The sequence below is a fragment of the Podarcis melisellensis genome (genome assembly GCF_964234715.1).
Source record: "Podarcis melisellensis genome assembly, chromosome: 2".
Classification (NCBI taxonomy): Eukaryota; Metazoa; Chordata; class Lepidosauria; order Squamata; family Lacertidae; genus Podarcis; species Podarcis melisellensis.
Window position 1 is genome coordinate 33,845,682 of NC_138529.1, and position 11,820 is coordinate 33,857,501.

The 11,820-nt window shown below is 41.7% G+C and overlaps 1 protein-coding gene across 7 annotated transcripts in view; it reads right to left on the bottom strand.

Annotated features, from left to right (window-relative positions):
- The window catches only part of RECQL5 (RecQ like helicase 5), a 48,236-nt gene that overhangs the window by 17,054 nt on the left and 19,362 nt on the right, over window positions 1-11,820 (bottom strand). The gene's annotated exons all lie outside the window — the stretch shown is intronic.

Below are 11,820 nucleotides of genomic sequence, written 5' to 3' on the forward strand. Positions count from 1 at the left end.
GCATGCTCCCAAGGCTCCCAAATATGCTCTGGAGAGTTGGGAGACCCATCAAAACATGGGAGGAGGAGGGAAAGTTCTGCAAGCAGAAGTTCTTGCATGAACAGGATGACTTGGTTGGATACAATCCAAAATATTTGGGGCCCAGCTCATCAAAGAGCCGCTTCAAAATGCTCCTTCTTGCCACCACAGCTTCCAATAGTGCCTATTTATGTATATCCTAATCTATAGCATAGTGAAGACACATCACTAATAACGAAAAGCAATTGGCCAAGCATTCCACTCTTGCTGGAATCTTCATTGTAGAATGAAAATGCACAATATTGATTGGAAAACATTCACCAAGGTCCATTTGCATTCTTTTTTCATATCTGAAGGGGGGAAAAAACCAAGCTATAAATGACCCCATGTATGTATGTATGTTTTTGAATAGGCTATAACTAAATGGAAGTCCAAATGCTCCCAGCAGTTTAAAAACTAATATTCCCCCCCCCCATTTGAACACAAGCTTGGAGGGAGGGTGGGAGCAACACTGAATCCCAGTGAAGTTTAGAATCCCAGAAAAGCACTTTTGTGGTATTTAAAATCAGCATGTAAAATGTTTCCTACCATCCTGGCAAAGGTGTCAAACAGAACTTTCCTGGAACTGGCAGCTTTTGAGACACCACCAGGCAAAACTAAGAACTCACTGTGCTAAAACGGGAAGGGATGGTACCCCGGCTCAGGTAGAGAGAGAGCTGAGCCAGTGTCAGCTGTGCATGGAGAAACAGAGTGGGGAAGCGAGAGAGATGCGACAAAGCTATCTTTATAACCCTTGCAAAATGGCACTGACTCACGTCGACTCTTGAGCCTAAAGAAAGCACTCTTTTCACAACCTCTGAAAGGCTATCGTGTGTAATTCCCACCCCCCATGCCCCTCCAAAATCTTGCTAACTCTATCCAGCTGGAAATGCCAAGGGTCTTTGGCAAGTCAATCCTTTGTTTTTCAGAACACGAGAAAGGCAAAATATAATTCCGTCATGCTAGGAGGATAATTTCTGTGTTTCAGTTTAACAGGAATACACACAAAAAATGAATACTCATTCTTCCATTCCCCCAACACTGCTTGCAGAAGAACAGCTCCTCCAAAAACCCATACTGTAGTGGCAAAAAAACCTGCTGGCAAGTCAAAGGATATTTAATGTTTCTAACTGGTGTTGAGGGCGAAGGGTATATCTTAAGCTTACATACTCCTTAATGAAAAGATCTCTGACAGAAATGATAGGAAAATGTTGGTCTGCCAGGATTACTGTCTGGTCACTTGGCTAGATTGCACCATTGTTCTGACTTAGCATATGGGGAAATCCAGAGTTTTTGCTCATGACATAAAGGGGAACAATCTCCCTCTAAAGTGGGATATTCATACAGAGACTTAAATAGAAGAAGACAGGGCAGGAGAGGGTAGGCACTCTGCACCTGCAGAAAAATAGCAGAAGATTACACTTCCAAATTTCCTTCATGGAGACTGAACATGCAGGTTTCCTTCATAACATCAAATATCACCTGCAGCAGAGACAAGCACATAGGGCTTAACCAACATAATCCCTTTGGAAGTGCTTAAGTGAAACTCAGTCAACAGACCAGGAAAACTCTGGGGAGAATGTCAGGATTTCATCCCCTCCCAAGCACCTTCAAGCAGCTGTCTCAGCTTCCATGGAGTCTTCCTGCCCCTGGTTCTTTCAGGGGCAAGCAAAGATGTACGTAGCTTCTGGCATACTGAGTTGTATCCAGTGAAGTCTTCCCTTAGCACAAGGACTTTCGTCTGCACAACACAACTCTCTCTTCTCTTCCTCTCCCTGCATAATCTGTTCTGGGGTTTCTTTCCCAAACCCCATGGAGCAGATTTGGGGTGAGGGGGTGAGGAAGTCTTCTTGCACAGGCAAAAGTTCTTGCACTAACAGGACAATTTTGTTGGGCACAACTCAATGTCTCTTAGCCTAGCTCCTCCTTCCCTAACCTTCATTCAGCACAAATGTGTTAGCTCAGTTGGTTAGACTAGTATGGTGCTGATAATGCCACGGTTGCATATTTGATCTCCATCCAGGACACCTGCATATTCCTGCATTGCAGAGGGTTGGACTAGATGATCCTCAGGGTCCCTTCCAACTCTTTGATTATATGATATGATTCTATGATTATTTAATTAGGTGTTCCCAGAGGCCATCAGATACCCACTCCTGCTTAAAGCAGCCTTTGAGGTGATAAGATATTACCTGTTTACAGAAAAGCCAACCAACAGTTGCTGTCCACAAATTCAATTTAGACTATTTAGAACACTGGCTTTAATGGGAATAAGACGTACTGAAAAATCCAAAGTTATTTTGTCTTTTTGAGGAGACCCGCTGAGAAAAGCGTAGGAGTTCAAATGTTTCCACATATTTTAAGTCCAAGAGCCGCTGCGAGTTCTCTCATTCCTTATCATTGGCTTCTTTACAGAATAGCTGCAGATTTTTTACTGGGAGCTAATAAAGAATTCAGTAGCCTGCAGAAAAGCAAATCGCTTTAATATACAGGCAGATAAAGGGAAGGGAGCTCCCTCAACACTGACCCAGGCTGCATGGAAAGAGGTCTAATAAAAATAGAGAAGAAACTTTACGCACAATCAAGAGTTACACAATGAGCTTGTAACAAGTGTTGGTTTCGGGAGATCTGCACTGGGGAGTTTGTGCTAGCTGCAAGTCTCCATCTGCGATCCTCCCCTTAGTGCACATGTAATATGAAACTTCACATCTCCAGGACGACCAACAACAAAAAAAAAAGAGAGAGAGGGTGAAAGAGAAAGCGCAGGCACAGAGCAGCTGGCTGTCAGCAGCAGGGAAAAGAGGAGTTGAGGGAGGAAAGAGATAGGAAGCAGAGAGGGTGAAAAAATGTGGGGGGGGGGGAGGAGAGCTGACATGAAATGACAACAGAAAGAAAAACACGAAGGACAAAGGGACGGCTGGTTCTGCAACACTACTTGGGTAAGGCTGACTTTTACATCTTCTCCTACTCACTACAAGCATCTTTGTATGGGACAATTGGTTTGTTCAACTTAAGCCTGTGCCAAGATTTCATAGTAAACGTTGCAACGTGGGATGTCAGAGGAAAGTGCGTGAGGAGGACGGGTTGGGTGGGAGAACGTGAGGCAGGGAGACAGAACGGTTTGTAAGCAGAGTTTCTGAAGTTGCACTGCATTAAGGAGAATGTCAACAGATTAAGTTCTTCCATGTTCACTGGGATTCTGCTCCCCTCTGAATCAGGCACAAACACAGTTAGAAACAACAACCTGAAAAGTAAAATTCTAGCAATTTTTTTTTTAACTTGTGCAAATATGACAGCCGGTTGCAGAATTAATTCCATACAATTTTTAAATGCACACGATCCTAATTGGTTTGGAATGTGTGTGTTCACTTTAAACAAAATTCCAACAGCTAAATTGCAGATTAGCCATGGGACGATTTAGGCTATCTTCCCAGGAACCGAACATCGTCCCAACACCAGGCCTGGCATTTTCCGACTGTTAGCTACATCCTGAAGGAATTCTACTGAAGATGCCAAATTATGTGACATTCACTCAATTTTGTAGCACATTTACCCCAGACAGTTAAAGCCTTTCCTTGAGCAACAGAGCTCTGCTGCTGCTGCTGCTGCTGCTGCACACAAATAAGAGTTTGTCTCAAGATTCTGGACTTTGTGCCAATTAGGAACCATTCAACATTTGTATGCTGGCAATTGGCTCTCCAGCAGAGTTAGAAAGCAACAGCTGCAGAAATAAGGCTCAGGTTTTAATGGAGTATGTTATCAAAGAATTCTGTGTTGATCATATGTATTTTTATTTTTAACCAATTACTAGCAGTGCTGCAGTCATTGGTTTTGGAGTACCATTTTAACAGAACATGATGTTCTTCCAAGCACAGCATGCTCTAACCATTAGGAAATGCTGGCCAGAGTAGAGCACTAAAGCTTTCATTGAAATCGGTTTATTATAAGCAGAAATGAGCCATTTAATGGAGACAGAAAATGAGGAACAAACCAGGTGCCCACTCTGTGCCTTTTCTCTATGCTGCTAACACTACCAAGCCATATCATCAAGAGCTTGTTCACCTGAACCTCTTCTAAAAAAATATATATTAACATCAGTTATGCAGGACAGTCTTTATGCAAGAGGCTTAATGGAAACAAACCACATGTTAAGTATTGCAAAACTAGGAAACCAGTGGGGGAGCTTTTCAATCTCTTTGAACATTCTGTAACATACATTAAAGTCACCAAACTCCACCCAAGTAGATTCAAAAGAAGACTCCAGTGTGAAGCTGCTGAGCTGGAATCTGCACATTTTACACTGTGACATTTGGTCTGAGCAAGCCCTGGGAATGGATACCTTACTACAGAAAACAGTTGTCCCTCCCTGATTTTTTACCTTTCAGAACTCAACTTGTTAGACCTGTTCACTAGCAGCAGCCTGTATTTGGGAGTGGGGCACACTCACACTGACTGGCTTCACTTAATGTAATAAAAATACTAATAAGAGAAGTGCTCTTGCTTTCTTTGTTCAGGGATATTCACATAGACTTTATGGACACCTATTGGGCCTTGGCCCCTGTGTGCTTATACTGCACAATGCTTTTGTTACTCTTCAAAGTGACATAAGACTCTTCATTGTTTTTGCTGCAACTAACTCTGACTTATTACAAAGGCTCAACAAGGAGATCTTGCTAAGCAGCTTTAGGCAGGGATAGTGAGAAGATGAGAGGGATCCTGCTCCAAAACAGAGGTTCCTGTCCCATAAACAAAAGCATTTGTTTATGGGACACATGAACCCAACCAATACCTTGGGCTACTCTGTCTCTAGCAAGTACACACTCACCCATTGAAGATTAACTCTTAGTTTACTTGCCATACTGAGCTCTCATTGAGGAATACCGTATTTTTCCGTGTATAAGACGCCCCATGTATAAGACACCCCCTACTTTCAGGGACCCCAAATCTATAAAGTGGGCATATGAACTATCTGTGCATAAGATGCCCCCAGATTTTTAACCTTATTTTAAAGTAAAAAAACCTAGTCTTATACACGGAAAAGTACGGGATGTTGCAACAAAAAGCAATCCACAGCTATGGCAAAGGACTAGATCTATTAAATCTGAAGCTCACTTTTGAGAGGTGCTTTAAAGCAATTTTCAAGTCTACCTAACTGTGTGTGTGTGTGTGTGTGTGTGTGTGTGCGCGCGCGCGCACCCACCCACATATGCACACCCACACCCACCCATAAAAGAATACCAACCTAATAAGTGCTTCAACAGTGATAAAACCAAAAGCCAAAAGCCCATCATTTACCTCCAAAAGGTCAGCTGTAAAAAGGGTACTCCCTTAAGAGGAAGCTCTACAAAGTAAGGTGCCACAACCAAGAAATTCAGGAGGTAGGCAATGTACTTGCACACACCAGAGAGAAAGCCAGTTTTATTGCCACCTATCAAGGCTTTCTACTACCAAAATATATTTCCTCACTTGTTGCCAAAGAGAAAACTCAGGGAGTCTCTCCCCCCCTTTTTAATTTGCACACAAAGCCAATTCAGCCTAATTACTTCCATAATGGTTCTGCAGCCTTTTTTGGATTGGTACCCCAGTAGTCTATTGTTTTTTGCCTACAAACTCCTGAAAAGCAGAAACAGCCCCAAGCCAATTTCGCCTATAAAATAGATTTCTTTCTACCACTCCCCACTTCATGCGATGTGCCTTCATGGAAATCTGCAAATTCGCTTTGGATCTTGCTAACTTGCAAGAGCTTGCATATTCTGGCAAACTGGTCGTGTAAAGAAATTAGAATATTTATATAGAAGGCTGCAATAACTGAACACACCACCCTTCTTCCTGGCAGAAACCTGAATTCCAAAGTTCCTGCTATAACACAACTTCTACCCCTTTTTGAGAGATCGGCAGCTTCTGTTATTTGAAGATGGAAGAAAAAGTTAAATAAAAAGGCAAAAAAGCAAGCAGAGGAGTACAGGAGAAAAACAGACCAATGTTTTCTGGGAAAAGAAAAAAAATGCTGAAGGGTTTGGCTGCAGCCATGGGGAAACATGCAATTTGAAACACATGTCTAGGAATAAGAAGGCAGAGCCCTGGCTTGTGTTACCAGCTGTCATACGCTAAAGAGGCCTCTCAGTCTCCATAAAGCACAACTGCCCAAGAGCGTTTGCCAGAGACTCTACATAGTATGCAGCTAATTTGTGTACTAGCCACTCACATCAGGAAACACTGTGTGGTATTCTGGAGAAACTGTAACACACAGCTCCAAGTCAAAATTTTGTTTTTAACTTGGTTCTATTTGTTTCCCCACACAGTTCTGGTGGATTTTTGTGCTATTCACAAATGACTTATTGGCAGGCAAGTTCAATTAAATGGCCTGTTTCAACCTATTTGTTTGGCCTTGCATTTCCAGCTCAATTTTGCTGGCCACCATCAGTAGGTGAGGTGGTACAGGTCATATTAGAAAGGCAGGTCACATGGGAACCACAGTGTCTTTATGCAAGTTGTTAAAAAAACATATCCAGTGTGTGCACAGGCTTTGATAAAGCAAGTTTTGCACAGTGGTACCTCAGATTACATACGCTTCAGGTTACATACGCTTCAGGTTACAGACTCCGCTAACCCAGAAATAGTACCTTGGGTTAAGAACTTTGCTTCAGGATGAGAACAGAAATTGGGGGAGGCCCCATTAGCTAAAGTGGTTTTTCAGGTTAAGAACAGTTTCAGGTTAAGAACAGACCTCCGGAATGAATTAAGTACATAACCAGAAATACACTGTATTGCACCCTGAAAATGCTGTTGGAGGCCTCACGGAGGCACATTTGGAAGAACATGCAGCTAATGAAATAATCTGCACATGAATACAACTTTAAAATTTTCCTTCAAAAACTGACTATATAAACATAGTACCAAGACATCTTGCTTCCCCAAGCATCATGTAAAAAACAACATTTTCCTTTGTTTCTGTTAGGCCTCTGTAAGACCTAAATATTCATCATTTTTATTGTAAATAAAGTTGGAATAAACTGGTGGTTTAGAGGAAGGAACATCTGCCTTTGGGGAAAAGAAATTACTGGAATTATCCAACTTGGATCACTCCATGATCATCGTTTGAGAGGTTTGTTTCTCTGCAACGATTAATGCTAATTCCTTTCAACAGAGTCCCATTTCACAGGACACATACATGCCAGGTCACAAAACCAAAGACAAACCTTCAAAGAGATGTACAGAGTGCCACACTAGCTTTAATGACTTCCAACCGTCAATGCTTGCAGAGCAAACATCTGCTTAATTTGAAGGTAAACCATGGCTCTCTGCCATGTGGATGAGGTCTGAAAGCCAAATAACCAACTATTTTCTCAAAGTACAGAGAAATGATAGACTGGTGTTCCAGTTCTAAATCTGGAAGCTCTATTATGGTTTACAGATGGATGTTCTACATGTCCCATCAAAAGGTGTAGTTAAAAGTGCAATAAGAAACGCTTTACAGATCTCCTCTATCACAAATGCTTTTGGTCACCATTCTTTACATTTTATGGATTGGGGCTCTTCTCCACAGCTTCATGGGTAAACTGTGGATATTTATATCCAGTTCACTTGGGGCCAGAATCAACATTTTGTCCAGTGAATCATAGCTGTGGTATTTTAACAGACACTGTGAACAGTGACTGAATATTAGTTGGTAGTCTTGGTACATCAGTCTGGGGATAGAAAGAGTGTTCAGCAACATAATATTCTCATTAGTGTGTTTCCAACATACTTGTTTGCCTGCAAGAAAGTCTGGTTTTGCACAGAACCGTCAAACCAACAATTACTTCCAGTATTCAACCTCCACTAAGAGACAGACACAAGTCATAAATACCATTTAGTCTCATTTGTCAAGCCTGAAAGCACAAAGCTGAATTATTAATTTTCAGAGAAGTGGTCGTGTTTGTCTGTTGCAGCAAAAACAAGAGAATCCTGTGGCACCAGGCACCTTAAAGACTAAAAACATATATATTATGACATAAGTTCTCAAAGACCAGAGTCGACTTTGTGAGATGAAATGATCTGATCATCTGATCAAATGGACTTTGGTCCACAAAAGCTTTGCCATAATAAATTTGTTAGTATTTAATATGTCTGGTGCCACAAACTGAATTTATTTGGCATGTAACTAGACTAAATGGTATTTATGACTTGTGTCTGTTCACTCCTTACCATAGGCTTACCAAAAAAGCAAACTATCTACTCAACTAGGTATTGATTTCCTATAGACCTGAAAATGATGATATTCAGATGTCACACAAAAATGGTTGATTGTGAAGGGAATAAGCCCAGACTCACTGCTGATGAATGGGAGCTCCTGCCTTGCCACGGGTACAGCTCTGAGATTAGAGATGTTCACTTCAGATTTCAATTAACCAGAGTTTAGCATGATGTCTGAACTCTAACCTCTGGTTCACTTTGTCAAAGCAAGCCAGTTTCATAAACCACAGTTTGAACTTTGCGTGTTTCCAACAAACCACAGTTAACCACAGTTTGTCAGGTTCAGACACAATAAGCTGATGTTAACTGCAATCTGAAGCACTGGGACCACTGGGAGTTTAGGATTGTTCCTGTCTTCATGATAACTCATATATTCTTATTAAGTTGGGAAACAGTTACTGAATATCTCGAACATGTAATTTAAAATCCATTGACTGGCTCTCAAAACTACTTCAAGCAGGACCTTGTGGAAATAGAGGCAGAGCAGCTATGAGCCTGACTATTAATGGGCACAAAGACAGCCCATCCAAAGCAGTTCAACAGCTGTCAAGTGCCAGTGGTCTCCTGCCACAGAACATATCTCCTGGGGAAAGTGATAAGAATTTCCTTGTGCAGAGCTTTTTCCTTAGAGGAAGGTGTCTGCTTTGCAGTCAGGACTCAGAAGGAAGCAGTCTAACGAAGCATTTAACACCCGAGATGCCTTTATTTAGCCATCTGCAATTCATCACCAGCTGACAGAGCTGCATACAGGAAAGGCAGGTATGCATCCACTGCTATACCTAAATGCTGACACTGCTCTGAACTGTAACAAGCTTTCACAAGAGCTCAAGTGTTATATAGCAGGGATGGGGAACATCTGGCCCTCCAGATGCTGTTGGACTCCAACTCCTATCAGCTCCAGCTAGCAAAGGCAAGGATGATGGGAGCTGTAGTCCAGCAATATCTGAAGGCCAACAGGTACCCATCCCTGTGCTACAGGATTTGGGTGGGAAGGATATTATTCAGAGGAACAGCCTGGGCAAGACCATTCTGAACAAGGAAAAGGCAGGAGCTAAACTGGAGAACTCATATGATGAACAGGCATTCTTAAGTCAAGGCAGATAATGCACAAGCTTTATCCCCCTCCCCGCGCACAGAGCTTTTTGTAGCTCCCAAGACACCCAATATTTACTTATACTACTCCTATGGTTCCACCACTGCAATGCCAGCATGCAGAAGTTTTCTGTGGGTCTCCACGTGGCGCCCCTATTTCTCTCTTTAAACAATATTTTTAAAAAGGAAGAAAAGAAAATGTAAACAGAACTGTGATGCCAAAAGGATTTTGTGTCCATTTGTCCTTTACACTTTTTTGGCAATGCTGCTTTTATATTTGGGTTAGCTGCTGCTGTATTAAATGATGGGATTTTTACAGGTGAAACTGTTCATTTAGTCAATCTTTATGCAACCTGCTTTATGAATGCTTAGCAACACCTCCCATTACTTCTGCTTAGGAAGACACATGAAAATGAAGGCCCTATAGGATTAAGACATGTTTCTAGAACCACCCAAAGGTAAAGTTCATGCAGAACATGCAGAATTCACAGCTGTTAGAATAATTATGTACTTCAAGAACAAGGCCATCCTCAGTCAGTATGTACAAAATGGTGTGTTGAATTAGTGCCCCGATAGTGGCAACTTTCACAATATACAATAGGCGTTGCATAACAAATCCACATTAAAAAGCAGAAAACCAACAGGAATGTTTTCTGGCCACTACTTTAATCTTAAACAGCAGCAAGACAGCCAGCAGAGCTTATCTAGTGCCATGATGTACAGAATGGTAAGATAAATCAGGCAGCTGAACATCCGTGGCTACCCAGCTGTGTTGCATTGCCTTTTCAAGCTCTTTAATAGCTATCTTGTCCTACAGCTTTAGTCACGTTGTTTTCCTTCACTTGCAGAAGGGGAGATCAGAAAGTCACGTGAAGGTAGAGTTGTTAAATGAAAGGATTCTTGAGCTTTTAGTACAAATATCTATTTCCAACTACAGTCATACCTCTTGTTGCATTTGCTTCACGCTGCAGCTTTTCGAGTTGCGAACGCAGCAAACCTGGAAATGTATACTATCGCGCTCCGCGCTTGTGCAGATGCACCGCTCTAGTTGCAGACTTTTTGGGGTGCGAACGGCACCCCAGAACGGATCATGTTTGCAACTAGAGGTACCACTGTATAAACCCACAATAATTCTTGTATTTTGAGATAAGGCATCGTTTACCTGCAGTCATGCAAGCAAGCCATAACTAAAACAACTCCCAAGATTTAAACTCCCTTTCATGGGCCAAATATCTTTCCTAAGCCAGGCATCGGCACACCCATGGAAGGTTCAACTTCACACCAAACCCTGAAGGCCTAGCTCTTGCAACAGCACTGCAATGAGGTTTCAAAGCCCAAACCCTGCATGTATGTTATGTGGCTGCTGACAATAAGGCCCAGAAGCTCTCAAAGTTCAACCAAGAAGCTGCTTCAACCATGTATTTCTGCACACTGTTAACATGAGGGTTGGAAACCCCAAAATCGACATTTAACTTTTTTTATTTCTTAATGCTTTGTTTACGCGCATGATAGGCTACGAAAGAATAGAAAGGGGACTGTTCACACCAAATTAAATACACATTCTTATTTAATAGCTGCAGTCTTCGAAACTCCTCCAGGAATAAACTCCAGATTCAGGCACACTGTGAAAATAATGCAGAGTATGCCTGAGTTACGTTTAAATGGGGAAAATTTACTGTATTATCATTCTTAGATGTTAGACCATGGGTAGGCAAACTAAGGCCTGGGGGCCAGATGCGGCCCAATTGTCTTCTAAATCCGGCCCGCGGACGGTCTAGGAATCAGCGTGTTTTTACTTGAGTAGAATGTTTGCTTTGATTTAAAATGTATCTCTGGGTTATTTGTGGGGCATAGGAATTCGTTCACCCCCCCCCCAATATAGTCTGCCCCTCCCCACAAGGTCTGAGGGACAGTGGACCAGCCCCCTACTGAAAAAGTTTTCTGACCCCTGTGTTAGACCTTTTAGAACAAATGACAAAGCAGCCAGTGTCCAAGCAGCTCTAGAACAAAAGAAAATGATTCTCAGTGGAACAGAACTGAGAATATGGAATGCCACAGCATTATGCACTTCATGTGGAACCCAGGCACTTTCTTCTGAAGGTGAAAGGAGTAGAGACATAAGCTGTTTCTTCTTTGATGGAAGATCAAAAAAACTTTGCTTTAAACTTTAATTATTATGGACAAAATAGTTATGAACAATTCTGTGCAGAAGGCTTATTTATTTATTTATTTATTTATTTATTTATTTATTTATTTACTTATTTACACACACACACACACACACACACGTAGTCTGCCCTGTGGAAAGATGGGACATACATATTTTAAATAAATACCTGACATGGGCAAATATTTATGTGGAGGAAGAAATTATTCAGGAAGAAGAGCAAAATTATTGCTGTAACCTCTGAAATAATGAGAGTCAGAATTAGGGAA